The sequence below is a fragment of the Akebia trifoliata genome, unplaced genomic scaffold, assembly GCF_017979445.1.
Source record: "Akebia trifoliata isolate Shusen 1 unplaced genomic scaffold, ASM1797944v1 Contig00401_ERROPOS105446, whole genome shotgun sequence".
In the NCBI taxonomy this organism is placed as follows: Eukaryota; Viridiplantae; Streptophyta; class Magnoliopsida; order Ranunculales; family Lardizabalaceae; genus Akebia; species Akebia trifoliata.
In genome coordinates this window covers 56,976-84,234 of record NW_028237016.1, presented here as the reverse complement: position 1 = coordinate 84,234, position 27,259 = coordinate 56,976, and the positions used below count along the sequence as shown (strand labels likewise).

Below are 27,259 nucleotides of genomic sequence, written 5' to 3'. Positions count from 1 at the left end.
TTGGGAATTATTCTTTTCGAGGTGAATGACATTTGCTTCCTCGATTAGAGGATGAACACGACATTTATCTTCTCATTCAAAAGGGAGTTCCTTATTAGAGGAATCTATCTTTGAAGTCAAATTATTAGTTAATTTGTTAATGCGCTCGAGGTATTAAAAAATTTCATTTATTCAATCAAATTCAGATGGGACGACAGACACCTTTATAGACTTGACAAATTAACTCAACTCAACAGAAAAAGAGGGATAGACTCGATCTAAAGAAACATGACCTTGCTGAATTGATAAAAAAATTGGATACTTGAGCTAACCCAAATGGTTCATGAAAACTCAAGACAAATACCCACAACGGGTTTGATTATGAACTGAGGACTCGAGACATTGCTTTCAACTGGTAGGACTAAGGCACTATGATCCTCAGGGAACAACTGTGTAATGTTGAAAATTTTTGGGGTACATTTTTGAATATTCACTTGGTATTGACGTTCGTTCTAGCTGACTGGATTAGTGACCCTAGCAAAACGGTGAACAATTGAGCTTAGGTGTAATGATAACCCATCGAAAGTGAATTTAATCAATTCCAGTGTTATCCCCTTGATAACATTTTAATGAATTATGAGATTTTATTGAATTCTATGCATCAATCCATTAAACAATTCATTCATGTAATGATTATTTCAAAAGAAAAATAATTTTATTGCACTCTTAAAAATATTGACAAATAATGTTTTCATTGAAAAAAAAAACTTTCACAAATCTGATTTAAACTATTTTTTTGCAACATATTTTAGTAATTTTCCAAGGTCCATGCAAAATTTTTTTTTTTGTAAAAATCCTTTTCTTTATTTATTTTTTCTTTAGAAATATTTTTCTTCTTTTTGAAATGGGTTGGGACCCGAATTAAAAAAACGTTTGAATACCATTTTGATTTTAGTGGTCCGGCCCATCATGATTGTTGGATCAAAATGGACTAGGTCTATGAACCATTGCCAAATTTAGAATGGATTCTTTGTTGGGTTGGTGCACCCAATGATATGGTAGCCTCGAATCAAATTAAACCAAAATTTGGTATCTTGAGGACAAAATTGTAACTTCCTAATCTCAACATTTGAAAAGTTCATTTCCAAAAACCAACCTGGGAACACCACGATAAGTTCAAGTTATGACCTATTTGGAGGTTTCTAGACTCTAGGTTTACTACGTGCAATATAATTTATCTGGCTACCTTTACCCAAGTGTACTTATATACTTCTCGAGCGTACTCAATCTACGGTATGTGGTAACTTGGTTTGATATATCGTATATGTGATAATCTAAAACTCCAACACAAATCTCTAAAGTCAAAAGCAACTAGTTTGATCCATAGTTGAGAGGTGGCGCATGATGCTAAGCAAATGCATTCTTAAATCACCTCTCGTCTAGAATAGACGTTATATATCCCCCTAGTACATGAGGTACAATAGGGTAGGATTTCACTTAGGCACTGATTTTGACCAAGAAAAGCAATTTGTACAACTTAGATTAGCTTTAGTATATCGTATAGGTATGAGTCTAAGGTTATAGCTTTCATAAATGGCTTAGCATCCCACAAGGGAATTGATCACATACTAGTACTACGTTGTCAATCGAGACATGCGACTTTACGGCTTATAATAGGACAAAGGCTCAGGTCACTCTAGAATGGGTGCATCGATATACCTTTCAGTGTCACTTAATTGAACGGTACTAATGCCCTAGTTTTATATATCATAAAGTTACATGACTGGAGTTGTGGTTTTTATGCATGACGTCGCACCTCACGAGAAGACCGAGCCATACACTAGTGCCACGTTGACTATAAAGGACATGCAAGCATGCAATGCAAAGAAATTTAAACGTGATAGTGGTGTGTACAAAACAGAGTGGGGTGTGCCTGGGGTATTTTTCAAATAAATTGGCCCATAAGCCAAATCAAACTATCAACATATGGATGCCACATAAATGTTAATCAAGAAATACAAAAATATTCAAAACATCCTGTTCGAGATTAAAGCACGCACATCATAGAGATATATCAATCAGACCATGGCATATTAGATATCAATCATATCATGACATATTAGATAGAAAATCAATCAGGGTAGTAAAGAGATAACGAAGAATGATCCGTCAAAATATCACATAAATAATCAACCATTGAGATAGGCACAGAAAACCTCTTTTTTTTTTTTTTTGAAAAATGAACTAATTTTTTTTATGGTCCAATAAAATATCACTTTGGGTGACCCTAAACAAATTGAGATTTCCACGAATATTGAATTGAGGACATAATGATAATTGTGGAGATAGGGAGTCATGATTTATTTTATTTTATGTTATTTTATTTTATTCTTTTGTAAATTGAAAAAGAGAGTTCAAAATTTACTAAGGGTCACTTAGCCAACGTGTTCATCTCATCCGTAATCTAATACCATGGCTTTCTAGATTTAATGGAAAAGCTTGGATCCAAAAGTAAAATTCACAATTTTTAACTTTGATCTAATGTTTTGAAATGAGTGACTATGAAATCAAATTTTAAATCAAGATTCAAAATGAAAATCTGTTTTTAAGAATTTTCTCGAAAAGAAGATTGGGGTTGATTTTGGAAACCGTTTGGTAAGCGATGAGGTTGTGGATACGATATGGATGATCTCTATGAATAGCAAACCGAACGAAATCATAGCATACCGATTTTGGAGATCAATCGTTTCACAATTATGGAGGGTGAGACCAATCCACCATGATTAACGATTTTTTCCTTTCAAAATAGAGAAGAAAAGATACAAAAAATGCCAATGGCGGAGAAGAAGAAGAAGAAAGAGAGAGAGAGAGAGAGAGAGAGAGAGAGAGGCGTCTCTCTTCTTTCCTGACTAAGCACATATAGATGAGAAAAAATAATAATAAAAAACGCTTTCTTACTAATGGCACCCCATGCACAGTAGCGCTGGGTTTTCTTTGATTTTTTTTTTTTTTTTGTGATTGTTTTTTGAAATCCCTTCCTCACACACAAAAAAAAAAAAAAAAAGCCATTACTAACAATACATCACTCTCGCATAAAAAAAAAAAAAATCTTTTCACAACTCACCACTCATGCATAGCAAATCGCTAAAAAAAATTTCATCAAAAATCGATTTAAAAAAAAAAAACAAAATCATGGCTCCTTATTTCAACCCAATCATTCCCTCTTAATTCCATTAATATTTAAAATATTGAATTATTTAGGACACCACAAGTGACCTTCAATTAGATCACAAAAAAAGAAAAAATAACATACTCAAAATCCAAACAAATGATCAACAATCAAGCTAAAAGAACAATAAATAAATACACAAACAAACAAAATAAATAAAAAAACTAGATCGATTCGGCAATGCCTTAATATTTGAGATATTTCAAATTTGATCCTCAATAAAATTCCCAGTGGAATCGTCACTGAAAGCGCTCTCAATCTGCGGATTGCGGATCCTCTTTTTTGGCGTTTGGGAGTAACCACATAGTTTTACAATCTAGGAACCGAATCATGACTCTAAACAGATAAACAATATTAATCTACAAAAAAGAAACTATGGGTCCGAGGATCACGTTACGGGATTGGAAGGTGTTAGGCGCTAATCTCTCCTGACAAATGCCAAAATGACTTAAACAATAAAATAAATAAAAAAATTAGTTTACTTAGATGATTCCTATGGTTGATTCCTTCAAAATTGATGGGGTGCGTTCCTCATATGAGTTTTCTTGCTTGTGTCTCCATCACTAGATCCGTTTCTGATCTCCGAGATGAGGTATTCTCCTCCTAGATCTGAATATTTTCTGGATGTTCTGAGTGTTTTAAAGGTTTCTAGATGTTTTTTGAAGATTTCTAAGTGTTTTTTGAGTAAAAAATAGGGCTTAGGTTTAAGTAGGGAATTAGAGCTTCAAATTTAGATTTTGGGAAGGTTGGGGAGAGTTTTTGACATCTCTTTCCCAGGATTTTTCTTGACCTACGAGATTAGATTGTGGAGGGGCTCTTTTTTATAGATTTTTTGAGAGTTTTTCAGTTTGATTAGGTCTCTTTAAGATAAGATAAGGTTAATTAGGGTTTTGAATTAGGATTTTAATTCTTACGTACAATGAAGATTTTTAAGTTTTTTGGAGAGCCTCATAATATACTTTTAATTCTTTGAAACCCTAGATGGAGGGTTTTTTTTTAATAAATATCATGTGGGCCACCACTTAAAATTTGGCCCGTGGGCTTGACTGATTGATTTTATTTGTTAGAATTTTTAATTCAATTTATTAAGATTTCACTTTACGTTAATTAATATTTTAATTATTAATTTCGAAAATTTGAATTTTAAGATTGAAAAATTATTGTTTTGCCCTCAAAGAAGACTTTTGCGTTGAGAAGTTGTTTTTCAATGTTTTGGGATGTTTTGAAATAAGTTTTTCGTAAGGAATTTAATGAGAGTATCAATTTGTATCACTTATGAGTTTTTGGCATGAAATGGTCGTAGACCCTATGAGGGCGTGAAAATTGACAAAATGATTTATTTGATTTTAATTTGTTATTTTATATATTTGAAAATGTTTTCTTAAGCATAATGTAAGCTCTAAGGATGTATTGATGTCGGAGGTATTTTAGTAATTTTGTTTTAGTGATTTTTCTCGTAAAGTTTCTTTTTGTCTCAAAATGATGAATTCTATGTTTTTTAGGTCATATTTTCCTAGCGTAGCATGGTTTCTAAAGTTTTGCTTGTTTAAATACCTTATCCGAATTTCTGAAACATATCTAGTAACAAATAAAAAATATTATAATATTTATCCATCACTGAGAACCGTCGCAATCGAGTTGACGAGTTGATTAATCAGGTGAGTGCAAAAATGGGGTGTCTTCAATGACCCGCCGAAATTGAGAGGCAGCCAACAACCTCACCTCAGTTGCAAGAGAGAGATAGAGAAAGGGGGGGGGGAGAGATGACCTGTTGGCCACACCGGAATTGAAAGGCAGCTTGCAGCCGCATGCCTTGCAAGTTGCAAGAGACGAGAGAGAGAGAAAGAGAGTAGAGGAGGGAAATATCAAAGAAGGAAAGAGGGCTTTAGGGTTTTGAAAAAAATAACTTATATTTTATTTTAAAATAATATGTTGATTTGGTTCAGTTATTTACCAAGTCTAAACCGATAACCAAATCGAATCCATCGGTTCTTCATTTTTTAAACCTGAAACTGAATCGTTACTTAGTTTAAACCGAACCAAACCAACCCAACATTCACGGTTTGAACTAGATTAACTTGCACCCCTAATTGCATGTACCCGGGAGATTTGGGCAAAATACAGTGCTTTAAGAGGCCAATTCCCTCATAAAATTTTTAAAAAAATATTGATGAATAAAAACCCCAAAAGATAGTGATTAAAATAGTAAGAGTAGATGATGGAAATTACGGTCTTGTCCAAGGACTAGTCCTAGAGCATGTGCAACGCCCGCACATCACACACACCAAGTAAGTGAGGGTGTGCCCTCACGGGTGGCACGTGAAGAATTAATGCTCATACTGGGTATTGAACTCACAACCTATAGGTATTAACCGCTTATTAGTCCAGTACATTATTCATTTTAATTCCCAAACATGTTTTTCAACAAGTTAGCACCAGTAACATATGTATGGCCTATGAATCATTAGAATATAGGGTTACAACTATCTTTAAGCTTGTAAAATGTAATCTAAAGGACATTGATGTTGAAAATGAAGCTTATCTAAACTGCAAAAAATGAGGAAAGGGACATATAGAAATAAGATTCACGTTCTTCAAAAAAAAAATGATTTAGCACTTTAAAAAGGCGAACTTCTTTGCCACACCAACTTTTGCTAATGCCACTCCATGATGTGTGTTAATTTTTTGGTAATTTATGGACGAATTGGGGTGGCATTAGCAAAAGTTGGGGTGGCAAGAGAATCTCTCTTAATATTGTGTACTAAGCACGATCATAAATTCGTATCTTTCATTCATAAAATGTTGAAATAATGGATTATTCTCAGAGTTGCCCTTTAGTTTTTCCCTTTTTTATTGGTAGTGTTTTTCACGTAAATCTTAATATCATGGTTTACCAACTATGTGTGATAAGTTGCTACATATATTTGCTTTGGTTGTTTATTTTGGTTTGATAATTTTATCTTAGCTTCACACATAATTGGGAAGGTTCTCATAAGTCTTTATCCCGACCTTGGATTAGGTTTGTGCACAAGCATTTCATGCCCGAGGTCGAGGTCGGGTGCGTGCACACAAGATGAGTCCCCCCCCCCCCCCCCCACTCAATTTTATATTTACTTTTAATTTCATATATGTGGATTTTTAAATATATTTTAGGAGAAATAATTGTAAATATATATATTTTTTAAATGCCACTTGTCAATATATAAGACATTTTATTTAGTATTAATGAGGAGTGAGCCAAGTTTATCAACCCGACCGATCCGTTGTATTGAGCATTTCATGCCTTAGATGAGATTTAGAGAGGAAAAAAAATCCCTTCTAAGCCAGACGAGGGTATTAAAAGTCAACAACCACAAAACTTACAAATTTAAACGATTAGATTTAGTTTGTTTGTTTGTCGGCATGGCACTCTCTCAACCACTAAAACTGCCACAGGAGCTATAGGAAAAAAAAACTACCACGTAAGGCATTTGACATCGGTTATTTAACCAAGGTTAAAGACATATAACATCAGTTACCAAACCGACGTCTCTACAGGCAACATTGATAGCCTAAAGAAATTATATTAGTTTCGAATATGTTGATCATACAATGATGGTTGTTATCATCATGATGAACATACAATGATTCTAATAATGATTATCATCATCATCATTACATGGACATTATCATCATCATGATCATTATAAACAACCTCATCATGAGTATTATCATGAACATGGTCATCATCATCATGGCTTCAACCCATGACTTCAAAGTTGAGATTGTAACATATCGTCATATCATGATGAACATAAAATGATCTAATAATGATGGTGGTGGTCATCAGGTGATAATGATGAGTCACCCACTATACTACTGATTAAGGAACCGAAGTGAAATTTACTGAAAAAAAAATCCTATAGATGACTTATGTTTATATTACTTAAGATGGATTTAAATGGAAGAACAATACTCACATTGCAAATCCCAAAGTAATACAGGATTCAAGCCTTCCCCATAGAAAGATACATTCTCTGATCTTGTTTGAATATTCGATTCTAAAACCTTTATATAGTATTGATCAAAGGAAAAGGAAATACTTGTTAGAAGGTTGAAAGAAAGTTTAATTCATTGCGATACACTACATGTCAACCAAAATGAGAAATGCATCTATTTAATAATCTCTTGGATTCATGATACAAAGGCCTTCCTATGAATTCAACATCTCGCAAGCATTGAGAACTCTAGGCCTTCTACTTAGATTTCTTTTTTATAAATATGATGCTGATTTTAAACTTGAGAAGATTAAGTTCTTGAAAAAAAAAGGAGTGCTTCTTTGTTGACTGTGGAGATGTAAGGTCTAAGGGTGGACGCCATGACAGAGTTGTTGCTCGTTCGGGTAGATACACGAGAGCGAGGACCTTGAAATGGAGAGGAGTGGTTTTAAACAGTTTAGGTGATTTCAAGCAGTTGAGGTATCTGGTCGATCTCCTCATCAAAATAAAAATATACATGAAAATGAAAGGCCTCGTTCCTCCTCTAAATGAAGATCTTGAGTTTCCTCACCCTCACTTGCTATTCTTGAGGCTTACTTTTCTAAGTCTTCCTATTCAAATATATATTTTCCAATTTGGAGCATTCTAGATCATCTTCATCAGGGGTCCAATGTTCCAACTCTCTCCACCTAAGAAGAATTTTGACTGTTCAACCCAAATGCATGAACAACAAGAGCATAAATCAAATACGATGTATAAAACTCATGAGGGGGTGAGACAAACAACACTAATCAGTATGTAATAAGGGGTAAAAAAGAGAAACCCCAGTCACATAAACTGAATTACCATGTAAAAAATCATATAATAAAGTAATGTGAAACGAAATCAGAGGCTCTCATGCTCAAGTACCATTTGCTTAACCAGAGTGGTACTTGGAAGAGCCCAATCACAAAATCAAAGTTTAAAAATTATTTTCATAGTACAAAAAATCCAAATTTGAAATGCCATTTTTCATTTACAAAACTCAAATTTTGAGAATGGTTTAACATTGCAAAAGAAAATTTTTTAGATCATTTTTTATAGTAAAAAGCATAGATTTGGGACTTCAAGTTAAAAAAACAAAATTTAGAGTTGTTTCTATGTTATAACAAAGTAGAATTTGAATAAAAATTTGACATTTTATAAACATGCAAACAATCCCTAATGATTAGAAACCTCACTAAAATAGACAACAAATGGTTTAGCGAATCAAAAATCATGATTTAGTGTTGTAATGCCTAACTTGTGCAATCCAACAATAATAAAACATTCACTACCAATTTGTAACTAAATTCAACTAACCAAATTATTGATCATTTCAACTAAATCACTAAATACTAACCTTCAACCAATAAATGATCATTAATCACTAATCACTAATCAAAATTATCCATTGAACATTTACCACGAACTGGTAACTACTAACATTTAACCAACCACTGATCTATAAATAAAAAAATCATTAACCTTTAAACCTAAATCCTAAAAATCCCAACTCCAAAACATAAATCCCAAGCCCCCCAACCCCTAAACCTTATAAACTACTAAATGCTAACCACTCGTCACTAATCATTAATCACTTAATATTAACAACTAAAAATGGAAAAAAATCATTAAATGCAAATAATGAAACTAAAATCATTAACCAACCATTGTTACTCACTAGTCACTAACAATTAAATTAATTATAAACAATTAATTGTTACTCATAACCAATTTACATTGAACCTTTAGTCAAACAATTGGCTAATAATTACCGAAGGCGTATTTGAGGTGTTTTGGGTTCTTGAGATGAGATGTAAGCCTCAAGGCGCATCAAGGCATAAGCCTCAATTAATTTTTGTTAAAAAATCTTAAAAATATATAAAAAAATTTATAATAAATTCAGAAAAAATATAAAAACAAGTAAATTACCTACAAGCATCAAATAAAAATATACATTAAAAATGTAAGATGTATCATCACTCATAGGGTATCAAACATCAAATAAACAACTACTCTAGGCCTAGGAATAGAGTTTTAGACCCTATTATAAATTAGAGAAAATTGTGTACAAAAGAATCAAACACAAAAACAAAAGAGAAATATGAGTTTTCGAAAGAAAAAAAAAAGGTAAAAAGTTCAAGAATATACATAGAAAATCACATGCCTCAAAACCTTAGAAAATCCTTGATTTCTTGGTTCTATTCACAATCTTCATACAAAAGTTTTAGTAACCAATGGATTCGAATTCAATGAATATTGGAGCCTCTAGGAAGAAATTTTGGTATAAGGAGATTTTAAGATTTTAAAGAGAGATTTTGAGAGATCTCTTTATAATCTAGGTTTAGAAGACAAAAAACTCTTCTATTTAGTAGAGTTATGTAAATAAGAGACATTTGGGGAGGGGGGGTATTTGTGTGAAATATAATAAGAAAATAAAAAATTGAATTTTTTAACCCACGATTTTGGGTTATGTTGAACATATTGAGGCGTAAGCCTCATTGCATATTGAGGTGTGAGGCATGAGGCGTAAGCCTTACTAATATTTGATGAGGCTTAAGCCTCAAGCCATGAAGCCTACGCCTCGCCTTGAGGCCTACGCCTCATGCCTCAAGACATAAGTTTTTAAAATATTGATAATGATTAACCCCAATGTAGATGAATGCATTAACTAACATGGATTATTCCTAATCTAGCACAAATCAGGATATACACACTAGCGAATGACCGTGCCTAAGGTACGGTTTGGAAACAAAACTGGTGTTAATGTAAGGTACACTGATTTTTCCCAAGCTTGAAGTCATGGACTAATGGATAAAAGGTAGATCACCATGGTAGTTCATGTTGCATTTAATAGTTAATGGGATATGGTTGTAAGCTAGGAGTCTTTTCTTTTTCCTAGGGATAGCATAATTTATCTACGATTCCTAACAACTAACCATGAAAACAATGAAAAAATATTGATCTACAAAAATGAAAGCATAAGAAGTCATTAAATATTGATAATTGGTCACTACTTCCAATACTTGCAACAATTTATGGGAGTGAATCCAAGAACTACAAAAGTATAGCATGCACTTCTAGGAAATTTCTGCAAAAAGGACTAGTGAGACGTTCTCTATATGCACAACGATGGAGTACAAAGGAGAATTATTCAAAAACTCTATAATTGCATAAGGCTGACATCACTATCCATTATACCCATTAGAGGTTATGTTTGATTGGTAGCATGTAGTTTTCTAAAAGAAATTTTTTTTTTTTTTTTGGGGTGAAAATGTGAATTTGAAATGTGGTTTGATGAGCATTAATTCTTTTTTCTTTTTTCCCAAAAATTCTATGTTTAAAACCAAAAGGAGCCTAAGATTTTTTATGGGTGGAACAGGGAGATCTGATTCCAATTGGAGATGGGTTATTGAAGCTATGGAACAAATGCCATATTTTTCTTTAAGTTTGACAATGTATTTATTGAATTTTTTTTATTTTTATTTTGCTAAGATTAAGTGACCCGAGACAAGCCACAAAATCGATAAGAAAGATTCATATTTGCACTAAATAAAGGGGGGTAAGACGTATGAAAACTAAACATTTAAGGAAATATTATGCATGGAGAAGAGAATTACAAAAAACCATGACAAAGTTCAACACACAGGTCATTGTACCAACACAAAGATTTTAACCAATTTAGCAATGTGGGAATAAGTTAAGGAAGGTGTTATTGTTATGGAAAAAATAAAGCTCGATGATAGCTGATGAAAGACATTATGCAAATAGAGTAGTGATTAATGTCCGTTGTATCAGTCAGAAATTTCTATCCTTTTTAAGAACAATGTGAAATAGGAAAACAATTTCATCGTTCGCCTAAAAATAAAATAGTTTCCATGCAACCTAAATGTTGCAAACCAAATAGAAATTCTTGTATAACAGAAATTTTTTTTTTTTTTTTTGTAAAAGCATGAAAAACAAAAATACGTGCACCAAAAAAGACTGGCTAAACATAATTTAGCATACCCCAATTTCTACCAAACACACCCTTGTCCCTTCCAGTTGTTTGCCTACCAAATTGAGAATCCAATTACCTCACTTAACTGAGAGTCCAATAACAAATTAGACTGACCAAAAATATTTCCCAACTCCTACCAGCCAAACACACCTTTATTCCAACTAGCCAAACGTACGCCGAATATCCACCAAACACCACAAATACATACAGATTGTAACCGAATGATAATATTCACCAAACTAAGATAAAACTTGAAGAACAATTTCAAAATTTGAAGAACTAGAAGATAAACTTGAGAAATATGATAAAAATACAAAGTGGCACAACAAGGTTTAGGAAAAAAAAATCAGAACTATGTGATAGTTAGAGATAAACTTGAGAAATCTAGCAAAATGGAGTGTTGTACTGAAAATAAGGTTAGGGGTAAAAACAATTAAAGGAGATAATTAGAGAAAAGAAGAAGGTTAGGGTTTTAATGAGATTTCGCCCAATTAGAGAGAAGAGGAAGGCTGGGGTTCTGATGGGATTTCACCTTACCTCCACCGATGCCATTGAAGACATCAAGATATCTCCTTGGATCTTCTTCAGATTATTGTTTTTGTGGAACGCTAACTACCAAAATTTCATGATGAGGCCTTGGTTGCCCTCGAAGATTAGGATTCTTCTTCAAGATTACTTGCTTGAACATACGAGGAAGGGAGTGAGAGAGAGAGAGAGATGGGACAAGACAGAGAAAGGGAAACGCTTTAAATAGACAACTTTGGTTCCAACGGTCATTTGCATTCTCCAACGAGTAATATCTATGGATCATTCGATTGTGTTGGATCCAACGAAAAAACGAAAAATGGCTTGTTTTACCAATGTCGAGCTCACCACATTTTATTGCCAAGTTCAATATTTTTATTGTTGAGTTCGACATTTTTTTTTAGATTATTGTATCCAACAATAAAAAAAATGTCAAACTATACAATAAAAAGTGGTGAGCTTGACAATAGAATTTTTGGGCTTCCTATTCATGTGCCCAAACAATTAATTAAAGTTCACAAGGAAATTGCCGAAATTACTAAACCAACCATTTTTAATAACTCTAATGCACATCAAAAACAACATTTCAATAACTAAACATCACCCATTCAAGCATTTAACCCAGATAATCCCTAAAATTTCTCATAAAATTCTAGGCAAAATAAAATTCTTTCATTAAAAATAAAATAAAAATTTAAAAAGAACTCACCTTCTATATTTAGTATAAGCTATGTCTAGTGTTGTAGAATTTGAAGTCTTCTTTTCAAAAGGCAAGGAAATCACATTAGTCTCTCTAAATGTATTGAAACAGAAATAACAATATGCAACCAAACAATACAACCCAATTATACTTACAAAACATTTAAATACAACATGAGATCTAAGCATCACTTCAAAACTAAGAACATGAATAGAAATATACAAAAAATACTTAAAATACTTACCCCAAGAGAATAGTATGATCCATTGTACCAGACTCGATTTTCCTTCCGACTCTCAAGAAATTTCAACATAGTCTAGCACAATACAAGCAAAATATTAGAAAATGAAAAAAATAAATATCTTGGCCCATCCTATCTAGTATAATACAAACAAATACAAAGCAGAGTTTTCTTTTGCTACTTGACCCATTTTATCTGAAAATCCACAACTTATTGCTACAAATATATAACTAGAAAAGACGTAAGAAACAACCTACTTATGGGATGGAAGATAGGAGAATTGCAATAAAAAAATCGAATGATAAGTACGCAATTGTAAAAATGAGCATAAAAAACATTAGTAAGTCCATAAATTAGAACATTAGTAATATCCCGAGATTTCTTGAGTTTCCCAAACCCTTCCCCAAAATCTCATAACCCCTACCAAACCCAAATTATCTTAAGCCCAACCAACTTGTGGGGCCCAAATCGACCCTATAGGGGTTGGGCGAGGCACCGTCGGGGTCAAATCGATTTTTCATTTCTACTCCCATATTGCCCCGAAATCGTCGAATTATCAGAAAGATGCACATGAAACATGATGTACAAGTTACAATATTAGAATGCACGTGAAGGATTGAGATAGAGAAAGTGGATATGAACTCACTTCCAATAAAAGAACTTAGAACTTGGTTGAGTACTATTTACTACGACAGGAATTTTAGCTAGCATAGCATATGTTTTAGAAAAATTTAGATGAATGCATACATCTTGCATCCCAACTGATTCAGAGGCTTGTTTCCTTCTGTCAGCTGGAAGTAACATCATACAGGTATACTTGGATGGCATGCTACATTGTATGCTCATTTTGACAACCTGTGAGGAAAAAAAAAAAAAGAGAAAACATCACAAACAACAACATTTAGTACAGACGGAAACTCAAATTGACAAGGTGTAAGGATGAGATCATCCTCCCCATCTGGGTGGTAAATGTGAGACATGGTATTTCCTAGAACAAAAAATACCCAATTAGATGGTAAATTAATCCTTTATCACTTACGGGGTGCTAAGAGCTTCATCGTATAGAAAATTCAAGAGTTTAAGCTTTGTTGAGAAGTCTAGCTTGTCATATCCATCAACACTTTCATCAAAACACTTCAAAAAAAAATCCTCCAATTCCCATTTGGACTCAGATAAGCATTTTCCAAGGGCTTGCAACCATGAATTTCCGCTGCTTGGACTTAAAAGGTGTCTAAAAGCAGAAAAAAATATAAACCTTATTAGCTCATAGATCAAAAAATATAAACCAAAGGTCTTTCCACTAAGGATAAAACATAGATCAAACACTAATTTTTTTGTTTTGTTTCCATTTTGGTGGGGAATAAAACACAAGTTGAACTGTGCCCAATGAATTTCTTCTGCATGGCATAGCCCAGATGTGGTGGTGAAATACAGCAGTTGGCCCTTCATTTATTTCTATGTTAATATCAAAAATCATGGTATCATGATTTACATCCAACTCTTATCATTCCTCGAGATGGTGAAACTAAGCAAATTACCCTCTGGCAGGGTGGTTAGAGGGATCTCTCCCCTTGTTTGGCCACAAATATCATAACGTGTATCAACAATTGCTCCTGGCTGTCTGGTGCAGCCATGTGCCCTAGATTGATGACCCGCTGCTGTCCTACAGCTATAGCCCTCCCTGTTCTCCAGCGGGATCTATGAACCTTGCCTCGACTGACTGGTCCCATATCCCATGTAAGAACTGTATTGCCTAAGAAAAAAGCTAGTTAACTAACCCTAGACACAGTCAGCTGATAACTAACTGTATTGTCATAGTAGAGAGGTAGTATGTCTGAGTTGATCAGCAATGGACCAAAGATGATAGCAATCATTAGTTGTGCCAATGTGGTTGACGAAGAAACAGTGGGTCAGGCTACAGGAATGAGAATTTGGATGGATGAGTATTGGTCTCCTCCAGAATCTCCAAGAAGTCCTAGTGGAGAATGAAATGTGCTTGTGTTGGTGCACATGACCCTTCCACAAACATGATTGTGATTTAAGGATAACAAAGCCTCATCGTTATTCACTGGATGCCAATCCTCAACTACAGAAAATTAGGTCATTCTTCTTTCAAGTTCCTTGGACAACTTTCCTTGTGTTATCAACTTGGTCTGGCTCTTTGGAACTCTCATTTTCCTTTTGTTTCTTTGCTTCTGGATTGCTGGAGTATATTCTACTTTGTTGATATGTTCTCTTATTGATATATTAAACACGAACAGAAAAATTAATTGGGTATAATGTTCTACATCAAGAATCTTCAACACAACTCACAAAGTACAGAAACATCAATCAAACTATGCCACAAGTTTGTCAAGAATGATGTCTCACCTGGTTCCCAAGAGAAGGTATGACTTGATGAACAATCCATTGCGAGTCAACCACACCAATCTTCTCGTATGCCGGCTGCTTGGATGAAGGAAATTAAGGGGTGAAATCAGACATAAAAAGTGCCCAGTAGATATGAAAATCATGGCTGAATCGTTCATTTTACAGATGGACCACTGGACAATTTATTGGCCCATTACTGGATGAAAATAAGGTTTACAGTTACTTTAAGAAAAAAATATGGTCCAACTCTTCAATACCAGCCAAAATAAACCCAATTATTATTCAAGTTTATTTGAGTTCCTTATTTGGAATTTTGGATAATGTAATTAGTAATCAAGTCCACTGGAAGCCTTAAGGGTTATCTGATTAGTCAACCTTTAACACACCGGTCTTGCCTGAATCCGAACAAGGCAAACGATTGGAACATACAGGTCATCTGCCTAGGCTTCATGTATATATGTGCTTATAGTAAAAGAGATGAATCAGAAAAACAAAATCCACTAACCTCAACACATCTTCTTAGCGCAAAGTCCATACCCCATCCATGCACCAAATCATTCTACAAACTCATTATTAGACACAACTTGTCACTGGAAGGTTAAAATCTAAAATAGATTCAACCGAAAGGATTCTGAAGTAAAGGAGCAGCATGAAGATGCCAGCTTGCTAAGTTGGTTTAATTCTGTGAGAGTCAATGCCACAAAACCCGCCTTCACCTACTAATTATTAACCAATAACCCACTTGCTTATCAAAAAAAAAAAATAAATAAAGGAACAGGGTGTTCCATCAAAATTTAATGACACCTGAATCATATGCCACATGCAACACCATGCTTCCCGAGAAAATACAGGGGCCATAATTTCCACAAAACTGAATCAACGAACAAAAGAGTTAACTGAGTCAGCATGGTTACATACTAGTGTGAAGGGATTATAGTTCGTTTGATCTCAAACAACAATATATTGTACTCTATACCACCAGGACAACACCAAGCTCTCCATGGGTGATCCCTCATGGGCATTTGCGACACATACAAAGGGAGAGAAGCACGGTGTGGGTGGTAACATAAGCTTACCCACAGAGAACACTGTTTATATGCATGTTTGATACGAAATAAACTTGTTCATCATCCAGAACAAAGAATGAATGAGCCCTTAGTCAAACTATAGCCCAAAATATGTTGTTCATGTCATTCTATATAGAATGATCTAATAATTAAGCATCTTGGCTTGCTTATTATAGATAAGATTTGAGACAGAGCCCAAATTAATTTTACTTACGAAAGAATCCATTTGAAATTTTGAATAGAATCAAACTGTTGTGCAGTTTTGAGGCTACAGTCTATTCAAGGACAGATTTATCATCGATTTTTCATGTGGCACACTTTACGTCAAGTAGGTAATTTTCCTGCTTGTCAAGCACATGGTACCACAGAGAGAGAGAGAGAGTATACGCTGCACATGGAGGCAAATGCGGCTCAGTACACCAACCCTGTTTCTCTTTTGTAGGGGTGCATAATCAACACATTTATAATTTAAAACTGTCTGAAGACTGGATCATATCACATTTTCACCTATATTCATATCAAAATCAAGAAATTTGTAAGTCATTGAAAAAGAGTTGACAACATAGAAATCCAACTTGTGAACTTCTCTGTCTCCTCTCCTCTGTCATCTGCCATGTCAAACCATTATTTGGCTCAAGACCTGGTTGAGAAATATCCAAGCTGTGTTTCTTTATTAGTTGAATATACCTGGTACAAAGTATAAAATATGAATACAATAACTCAAGTAACAAAATCAATTAACGAAAAAAATAGGAATACTTCTCTGCATCGAAGTGTTCAACTCCAAGATCTTCATCCCAAATAAAATATAATCACATACTATAACTACATCTGGATGCAAAAATCGTTTCGCATACCACCTACAAAGTTATGGGTAAAGTCAGAACATGCTGCACAAGGTTATTTCCCACATGCAAGATCAAAATTTACCACAAATTAAATAAAGCAGATAGGTTTTTTTCAATGAAAAACCCAACTTAGATTAGAATTAATGTAGCTGTGTTTCAGCAACAAATCATGTTGTGGACAGCAACTTTGGTTTGTTCTTGCACACGGAATTAAAATCTGAATCTTTTAAAAAACAAAGATGATCATATAGATTATATATCTTAGATTGAATGTTGATGATCGATCATAATTTGTAATTTCAGCAAGAAAATTTTCAGAACTCACAAAAAAAATACCGCAAAGAAAATGCAGAATTCACAAAGAACTATATAAGAACAACTACGAAATTCAATGAATGTTCATGGTTTCCAACAAGAATGTTTTAAAATAATAAAAACCTGGTTTCCAGCCATTGTCTTTAATTGATATGAATTTTGTTGGGGTACAAGGTCTACTCCGTTGAATCTCCAATTGAATGGCACGTAACCCAATCTTCGAAGAATTCTCTCAATGATGATTCATTTTTCCAGCAATCTTGGAGCTTTGATACCAAATGATATGATTCCTCTTGGAAACTCCTCTTGATGATCTCTTCTAGGAATCTTTTAATTCAAAGGAAACACAAGTTGTGTAGAAACAAAAGATGATGTTGATCGGATTAGAACCTTAAGGAGGCTATGTCCTTAAAACCCCAACCTTGAGACGCCACTCAAGGTTGGGGTTTTAAGGACATAGCTTCCTTAAGGTTCTAATCCGATCAACATCATCTTTTGTTTCTACACAACTTGTGTTTCCTTTGAATTAAAAGATTCCTAGAAGAGATCATCAAGAGGAGTTTCCAAGAGGAATCATATCATAGAACCTTGTTGATTTCACAGAGCAATGCTGAGAAGTACTAAAATCTAGTTACACATATGATAATGTTTCCACCTAGACAATGATATAGTAGTATGGAACCTAAAAATTAACAAAAAATAGTACCATTTTGTTTGCTTCTTTACACTAACATGAATTGTACGCTTTGTTCACTCAAATTGATCCCATTCGCTTGTCCGACCATGATAGTGAAATAGTAATATCGTGAAATCCTCAGAAAACTATCAGGATATGTGAAAAAAGAAAAGGTAAGTACCTTCGAAAAGTAAATAGAAGACTAAAGAGAATAGAAGCCATTCACATAACCCTTTTAACCGCAGCATTTATATTGTCACTAAGTATTTCGGCCGAATTTGTAGATCCTGCAAGTTTCATAAAATTGATTTCTGTCAAAACAAGTCCAATTACCAAAGCATTTCATCAACACACACCATATGCCTACCTGCATATGTGTGTGCACACATTTTTAGCAAGCTGCACAGAACTGCAACAAGTCAAGTGTAAAGGAAAACAACTCTACTAAAACACATACGAAGACAAAGGAGTCCATTAAGGAGGGACTTGAGGGAGAAATTGGCTGGTGGCAAGAAGAGGGAAAAATCACTAGAGGATAAAGAACTCAAAGAACCAAGATTTAAAATCTTGAATTGTTCCTTCGTTTCAGGTTTTCCAAAAACCAAAACAGGACTGAAACATTTGGATTAAACCAAAGGTCTTATCCCGTACAAAGTTTTTGAAGCTCCACAGTGCTGATAATTTGTACTGCCAGGTTGAAATGCACTCTCAGCATAATGAACACAAAAATTAGGAATAGATATTGAAATTAGGAATGATCTTCCGCATGCCACTCAAACATATTGAATAGCATACCAATGTAAAGCATAGGCTTTGTTATTCCCTGAAATAAACCCAACAAAAGTCACGGAGAGACTCAAAGCATGATAGTCGAGAAAGACCAGCAATTATACCAACAAGCACTTGTCAGTGATTTTTTAGTGAGAGATTACTTTGCAAAAGACATGAAGTCAACCACAATTAAGTATCCATGGTTTAAAATTCAATAAAAAACTACACTATCAGTGATCTTGTTTGAGTGGGATTGTCATCCAAAATCAGGCCTCTCATTTTCTCCCCTCTAACCATGAAATTTGGTCAGACTTGTTTGGTTCTTTTAGACGGCTTAACCAAATTTTATGATCTTGTAATATAATATGCGGCAAAGCAAAAGTGATTAGGATTCTGCAGCCCAATGATCTAATTGAACACGAAAGTGATTAGGTGAAGGCTTATAGACCCCGGATTTTTGGGATAAGGTTCTGATGATCATAAAGGTAGAACTTAAGCATCTAATTCTAACTTCTCAAGTTCTCCTGTAATATTGGAAGGAAATGTTCACTTACCATTAAGAACAATACACAACTTGCAAGGAAATGAAACTTACATTTGGCTCAAAATCAGGGTTTGATAAACTGATAGTGAGGTTTCTCATCACTAACACCACCAACACATCAAAGATTAAGTCACCTTTGCTAACATCCCAGATTCAACAATGGGAAAATGGGGAAATAATCATAATCTTTATTAAAATAGAATGGAGCTTGGCTTTGAAGTCATGAAATGGAACTCAAATCAATCCCCAACCCAAACTCAAGAACTCCAAATCCGTCAATCTTTCTGTTACAATCTCTCCAAAACCTCTCCCAAAACTCATCAAATGCATTCTCTATTCCATTAAATTTCCAATCAAGTAACCTATGTTGCCATACTGTACAATCCATTTATCAAATAACCTTTCAACCTAAGAATATCATATATCAACTGTACAGATTCATATAGTATGGATCCATCCAACCTACATTGTTCCAAAAACAATATAAATTACAAGAGAAAGGGAGTTCAAAAGAAACCCTAAAATAATCGAATTTTTATATAATGGATCTCTGTTCTAGTTTAACACAAAGAGAGCTCCTACGAACTCCATATTAACAGAGTTCAAAAATGGTCTAAACCTGTTATAATCTACTCATAAAAGATCAAAATCCTATTATCACAATCATTTAACCTAAAGAGAATCTTTATCATCAAAGAAAACAAGGAAGAAATATAAATAGATCAAAGATGAGGAAATTGATACTCAAGACCATTACTAATCAAGATAGATCTATCAGATTTGAGAAAATAACAAGATTTACCACAAAGAATGACTGCTAACAAGATCAAAGACCCACGATTTCCCCAGGATCCATCCATGGTTAGGGCTTGTGCTCTCTCTCTCAGAGGTGAGAAATAGAATGATAGATCTCTCTTTGAACAATTTTTTTAATTTAGGAATAATATAAACCCTAAAAAGATAAAACCCTCACTTATGTTTGATTCGAAGATTAAGAGGAGAAGGAGAAGGTGAAGGCAACGATTGAATCCATAAAGTGAGGAAAAAATATGATTAGAGAGGAATTTCAAAGAAAGCCCTATGTTGAGGAGAAACGTACCTAGAGTGGCAATCTTTGAGGAAAACCCTCAACCTCACTCGATCGTGTGTATTAGGGCAAAAAACGACTTCAAAAACCCTATGTTCGACGAAGTAAAACAACTGTTCAAAATTTTCTTCCACAGCGACAATAAAGTTGAACGAAAACAGAGTCATTTTTCATGGGACGACTGATAAAGGTTGTCATTGTAGAACCAATACTTTGGTAAGTCGTTAATACTGCTACTTAGATGTCACTATTTGCCTCTTATGACGTACTGAATCATTCGATTCCACCAAATCACACATTTTGATACAAAACCCAAATGCATACCTTCTGTACTTTCCGTTCAAAACACCAAGGACTACCAATTTTTTTAGGTATGGAGCTTTTGATAATCTCCATGACTTCACATCACTATGTTTTGCCCATGTATGGGATTGTAAAGCATTTTCTAAGTTGAATATCCTAATTAGAATGAATAAAACAGAACACTTAGTAGTACTATAGTCCATCAATGTAAAAATATATATACAAGTTAGAACAAAAGAATGAAAACTAACCCAGGGACTCATACTACCTTTGGAACCGTAAGACCATTAAGTTCTACATCCATTTTCTTCACACAACTCAAAATAATAACACCTCTATCTATGAATGTCTTTAAAATTGCTTTGTATACCACATTAATTGACAAAGGGATAGTGGGAGAGGGGTGTGAAATAGTAGGCGGGAGAATGGAATAAATTTTAATTTTCGATTCTTGAGATTCGTGCATGATGAATAGATAAAGAAGTGGTACTTCTTAATAGTAGATCTTAGATATATAAATATAATTGGGGTGGGATGGGGTATATCAAAAGCATCTCCGCCCCGAAATTGAATCGGTTTTTCATTTCTACTACCATACCGCACCAAAACCATTTAAAAGTGAGAAAAATCAACCCTATAAGGGCGGGGCGAGGCGGGGCATCGGTGGGGTCGAATCGATTTTTCATTTCTACTCACATACTGCCCCGAAACTGTTTAAAAGTGGGAAAAATCGACCCTATAGGGGTAGGTCGGGGCGAGGCAAATTAAAGCAATAATAACCAAAAAGAATAGCACATTTCATTGATTAAGTAGGACAATAAAAGGAAAACCATAAAAAAAAACCCCAGCAACGATATACAACAACGATCCAGCATTTGTTGTTAAAAATTTAATGTGGAGAGTATGTATATGCTTTAAACCTTGCCTTTTTGGGCCACATGACTTGGCCCACGGCCTCTTTTTTCTACTTTGAGTAAATTTTCATGATTCAACATTTTCCCAAGGGGAAAAAATTCCATCATTTGCCCGACCCATTTTCACATGAACATGCCTCAATCGAAACACGCCCTAATGATAGAGCATGCAAAGAAAACCAAAACACTACAAAGAGTGTTCAATGAGAAAGATCTTAGATTGCATGGTAAGGCAAAAGGAGTAAAGTGGACCAATGGTTTGCTGTTTCAGATAAGACTTACCAGATGCAGCAAAGATGAAGATTAAGTTGATAATCGATACGACCCATGCAATTTCTCCATGCCTGAAATGAGAAGTCATTTTTCCCAACAATAAATAAATATATAAAAAAAATCAATGATAAAAAAAATGAGAAAGAAAGGATTGGATATATACCAATTTTTAATTAGCTCGATCGATCGATCAAAAGGCATTTTTTGTACTCTATCCGTTGAAAGAATCTCTTTGAAGCTTTCTTGATTCTAATTTCAATCGAAAACTTGTGGTCTCGTTGTATTGAGGTAAAAATTTGAACATTACTTGCATGGTCCTGCCTTGTTACCTTCCTAATAGTGTGAGGAGCTTCTCTGATGGCTCCAAAAAGGGTTTGTTTTAGCTTCTTTGTTCTCCAAATAGAATTCAAATTTGCAGCAAGGACTAAACCAAATTCTACTCTTCAAATATTCAAGAAAATATAGGAAACAAATTAGACACAATTTCCCTAAATTCTAGTTTTGAAGCACTTTAACAATATTTTTCTCTACTACAATAAAATTGCAAGACTTAATAAACCAAATTATGATAATGCCATCCTTTAAATGCTTTGATATTCAACCTCTAACCAAAATCTCTTTGTTTTTTTATAAAATATGTCATCTTTAAATTGTTTGGATTTTTTTCCTTTTTCATTTAGGCAAAATGATTAATGACCACATCTTCAACATTAGGAATAGGACCTTTGTCTATCCCAAAAATCCCTCTTTGGCTTCTAGGTCAAATAATTTTTAACCTAATCAAATGCATACGGTATTAAGAACCATTCGATTCCACCAAATCACACTTTTTTGATACAAAACCCAAATGCATACCTTCTGTACTTTCCGCTTGGAACACCAAAGACTACCAAATTTTTTAGGTATGGAGCTTTTGATATTCTCCATGACTTCACATCACTATGCTTTGCCTATGTATGGGATTGTAAAACATTTTCTAAGTTGAATGTCCTAATAAGAATGAATAAAACAGAACACTTAGTAGTACTATAGTCCATCAATGTAAAAAAATTCATACAAGTCAAAACAAAAGAATGAAAACTAACCTAGGGACTCATAATACCTTCGGAACTGAAAGACCATTAAATTTTACATCCATTTTCTTCACACGGCTCAGAATGAATACCACCTCTATCTATGAATGTTTCTAAAACTCCACTTTGTATACCACATTAATTGACAAAGGGAGAGTGGGAGAGATGTGTGAAAGGGTTCAAATAAAATACATAATGAACATTAACAATTTCTATTAATTAACAAATTAACTTTGCAACCATTTTTCCTGGACCTTGTAAAGATAAATAGCATAAACAATCAAGTAAAAAATTTATATTGGAAATAAGTTATATAAAATTCATAACCAGAGCAACTACAAGTCTATAACAACAACCAGAAAAATAGCATTTGTCATTTATGACAACGAATATCAAGATAAATTCACATTAAAAGTAAATCTTACCATCTTTGCAACCTCACCACTTCTAGATCTTTCATTACTCACCACCACCACACCATTTTTTAGAAGTGTCGGTAACATGATGTTTCATAAAACAAAGCAAACCATGTGACTAAGATTTGATTTATTGAAAAGGATTTTGCACTACTTATAGGCTTTTGGACACCAATAACAAACTATGTATAGTCAAAAATGATATTAACAAACTAGTTCATGTCTATATAATAAAGATCCTACTATGAAACAATCGATGCAAGTACAAAAATCTCTTGAGATCTATTTTCCTGGATTCGTATTTAGAAACTAATGAACCAATGACTTGAAATTTTCTAAGGTTTAAATTTTGAATTTGTATTTGTATGTAACTACATGTAAAAAAATTGCCCAAATCACGAGTAAATTAATAAGCTAGTTTTTGAAAATTTTGAGTTTATGCATTCTTAAATAATTAAAAACTAATTTCTACGAAAACTAAAATTCGCAAGCAAAACAAAGCTTCTTTCAATAACTCATTTTCACATAATATCTCCCCTTATCAATAAAATCCATACAGATGAAATGCAATACTTAAAAAACCCCTATGAGTTGGATCATACCATCACCCTAATAAATATTAGACAAAGGCAAAAGAGACAGTGAAGCCAATAGTGAATGTTTTAGAGTCAATGAATAAATGAGACAGCCACTTTTACTAGTCATCCGTTAGAAGAACATTCAACGTTAGTTATCATTGGGTGAAATGGTGAATTGAACTATTCTAGATAGGTTCAGATATTAGGACAATATGCAGGTTAGATCACTATGGAAACTAAATGTAACCTAGTGAAAGATCAAATTTAACCCCAATGTCCAAGGGAGATTCACATTTTTTTTTCCTTTTTTTGGTGTCTTTTGTTTTTTCTTTTTTTGATGAGACAAGGTGTCCACCTCTTTGAAAGTGGGACTAATCCTTGTGGATACGCCATGCCACCACAAACAGGCGTATCAAGTAAAATCGCGGGTGGAGAGACTTAATGTCACGACCCTAGGGAGCAAACCCAAGCCGTTCAACCACTGCTCTACCACTCGGGTGGTTCTTATTTATTTTATAAAGTAAACTTGCAGGTGGGGAGACTCGATGTCACAACTCTGGGGAGCAAACTCAGGCCGCTCAACCACTGCTCCACCACTTGAGTAATTTTTTTTTATTTTATTAAGGGTGGGGAGGCTCAATGTCACGAGTCTGGGGAGCAAACCCAAGTCGCTCAACCACTGCTCCACCACTCGAGTGATTCTTTTTTATTTTATTATCGGTGAGGAGACTCAATGTCACGACTCTAGGGAGCAAACCCAGGCCGCTCAACTACTGCTCCACCACTCGAGTGATTCTTTTTTATTTTATTACGAGTGGGGAGACTCAATGTCACGACTCTGGGGAGCAAACCCAGGCCGTCAACCATTGCTCCACCACTCAAGTGATTCTTTTTTATTTTATTACGAGTGGGGAGACTCAATGTCACGACTCTGGGGAGCAAACCCAGGCCGCTCAACCACTGCTCCACCACTCGAATGATTCTTTTTTATTTTGTTATGGGAGGGGAGACTCAATGTCACGACTCTGGGGAGCAAACACAGGTCGCTCAACCACTGCTCCACCACTCGGGTGATTTGTTTTTATTTTGTTGTGGATGGGGAGACTCAATGTCACAACTCTGGGGAGCAAACCCAGGATACATATAGGGTCACATAGTGATCAAAACTGCAACATGGCCACAATCTAATCCTTACTAGCAATAGACAAGGGGGGCACTGTGATCATCAAAGACTAACCAATTGAATCACCCTCTAGTTGAAGAGTAGTAAAAAGACTACCAATTGAGATTCAAAGATATCTAACCCATACTATAGGCTCAACTGCTCTAAATTCGCATAATATAATTACGATGAAGGGATGATCAATACATATAGGGTTCCTAAAATGCAAGTCACATAAGAAGCCTTCAAATTATTTTTATAATTTCAAATAGAATCAAGAAAATTGTATTTCAAAAACAATAAGTAAACAAAAATGTATGTACGATTAGAGAACCATATGACGAATGAAATGAATGCAGAAAAAATAGAGTAGATAATTGAAGAGGTATACTACAATATATTATAAATGAATGTGATTTTTCTAATTAAATTATGATACTTAAGATTTAATATTCTGCAAGTGGACTTACGTATGTGTTATACATTTGCTATTATATTGTCCTGTTTGGTTTGAAACATGTAAGTTTTTTAGAAAATTGTGAAATAGGAAAACAAATTACTTGTTAACCTGCGTAAAAATACTTTACACTAAAACTAGTTGGTGTGCATGTGTTGTATAAATATGGCTCAATTTGGTTAGCAACATGTAGATTTTTTCAAATTCAATGGCCTGAGAGAGATGCACCATTGTTCTACATCAAGGTTGGAGCAACAATATGTAGCTTGCTGTCAGTCCCAATAACCTTCCCAATCACTCAAATTGTAAAATCAGAGAGAGAGAGAGAGGAATGAGACTTCTGATGCCCAAGCCCTAGCTTGAAAACTCAAATCAATCTTCTCTGCAACTTAAACTGGACAAGAGTCCCAACTAACCAACAACTCTCTTCTCTATTGTAAATGTATGTGTTAGGTAGAGATTTATAATACAGAAGAACATAGTGGGAATTTCCAATACAATAGTTCAATTTTAGGTAAATGGGTTAAAAATAGAAAATCAAATGTGGGTTAGTGAAAATCCCAATTTCTACTTACGGTTCTGAAAAAAAAACCTGATTTTGAATGCGGGTTCATTGAATGCGGGTTCATTGAATCTGATTCTATTCTTCTCAGTGTAATCGTCTCTCGATGAGATTTTACAGAGGTGATGGCTACCATGTACTTTGACCTTGATAGGTTTCTCTTCTGCTGAGGAATATTGAAGAAAAAGGAAATAATTAAGAATCAAAGAGAGAATCATATACTAGGGAGAGGGGGAGAGAGACGAAGAGATGAATACCTAGAGGTTTTGAAGAGGGTTGTCGATTGATTTTGAGACGAAAATCCTTTGAGGAGACGCTGGTGTCTCTCTTTGAGATTCATGAGTTTCTTCTCTGCCATCAAATGAGAGAGAGAGAGAGAGAGAGAGAGAGAGAGAGAGAACGCGTTCTGATGTGGTTGGTGAGGTCTCGGGTGTGGTTTTATAAAAAAGAATAAGCGGGATTTCAAAATCGAACAGCTGTTTTGACGTGTTAATTAATTACCGTTATGTTCAAACTCCGTCCATTTGAAACGGATAGAAATTAATATTTTTTTAATAAATTAATTTAAAAATTAACAATATTTTTAGTAATTTTTTTCTTTTCGTTTTATTAGTTTTTTTTTTTACTTGTTTACAAAGCGTGCTCAGTAGTGATTAAGTTTTATTTAGGCTCTTAACTAAGTTTTTCATGCATTCTAATGTGTACAAAAATAAAAAACTTTGGTCAATTTAAGAATCCACACATCAAAAAAACTAATCAATTTTTATAAAAATTATCAAACACAATTAAATATTTTTTACTTTAACCTTCAAGTAATTGAAGTTTTTTTTAATTTCAAAATCCTAAACTTCCTGAAAATGATTAATTTTTTTTAAAAATAATAATAAATAAAGAGACCAAATTTATTGAAATTAGTATACAAACATTTTCAAGATAGATATGAAAATATGATATCTATCTTTAAAAAGAAAAAAAAAATCTTAAAATAGAAAAATATACAAGTAAAAGAACGAAAAAAGATGAAATGGATCACATATGAAACCTACATTGACCAATCAACATGTCCAGTGCTATTGGGGCTTAAAATGGAAAGTTGACCTCTTATCTGTTCCCACAATGCAGCATATATATGTAAAAGCATTAATAAAACACATATGCTTGAGTGAATTAA

The 27,259-nt window shown here is 34.1% G+C and overlaps 1 long non-coding RNA gene across 24 annotated transcripts; it reads right to left on the bottom strand.

Annotated features, from left to right (window-relative positions):
* Positions 1–6,513: 6,513 nt before the first annotated feature.
* On the bottom strand, positions 6,514–26,483 carry LOC147381480 (uncharacterized). 24 transcript variants are annotated; one of them, XR_015174532.1, is made up of 11 exons: positions 26,346–26,483; positions 22,004–26,254; positions 21,850–21,911; positions 18,130–18,235; positions 16,685–16,969; positions 15,847–15,913; positions 15,548–15,601; positions 15,043–15,117; positions 13,712–13,903; positions 13,420–13,527; positions 7,909–12,747 (listed from the first exon to the last, which is right to left on the bottom strand). It is a non-coding gene; the product is annotated as an uncharacterized LOC147381480 (long non-coding RNA). The 24 variants fall into 24 exon arrangements; XR_015174530.1 differs by having other exon boundaries at positions 7,910–12,747; positions 16,324–16,969; XR_015174531.1 differs by having other exon boundaries at positions 7,910–12,747; positions 16,497–16,969.
* Between the last annotated feature and the right edge of the window lie 776 nt (positions 26,484–27,259).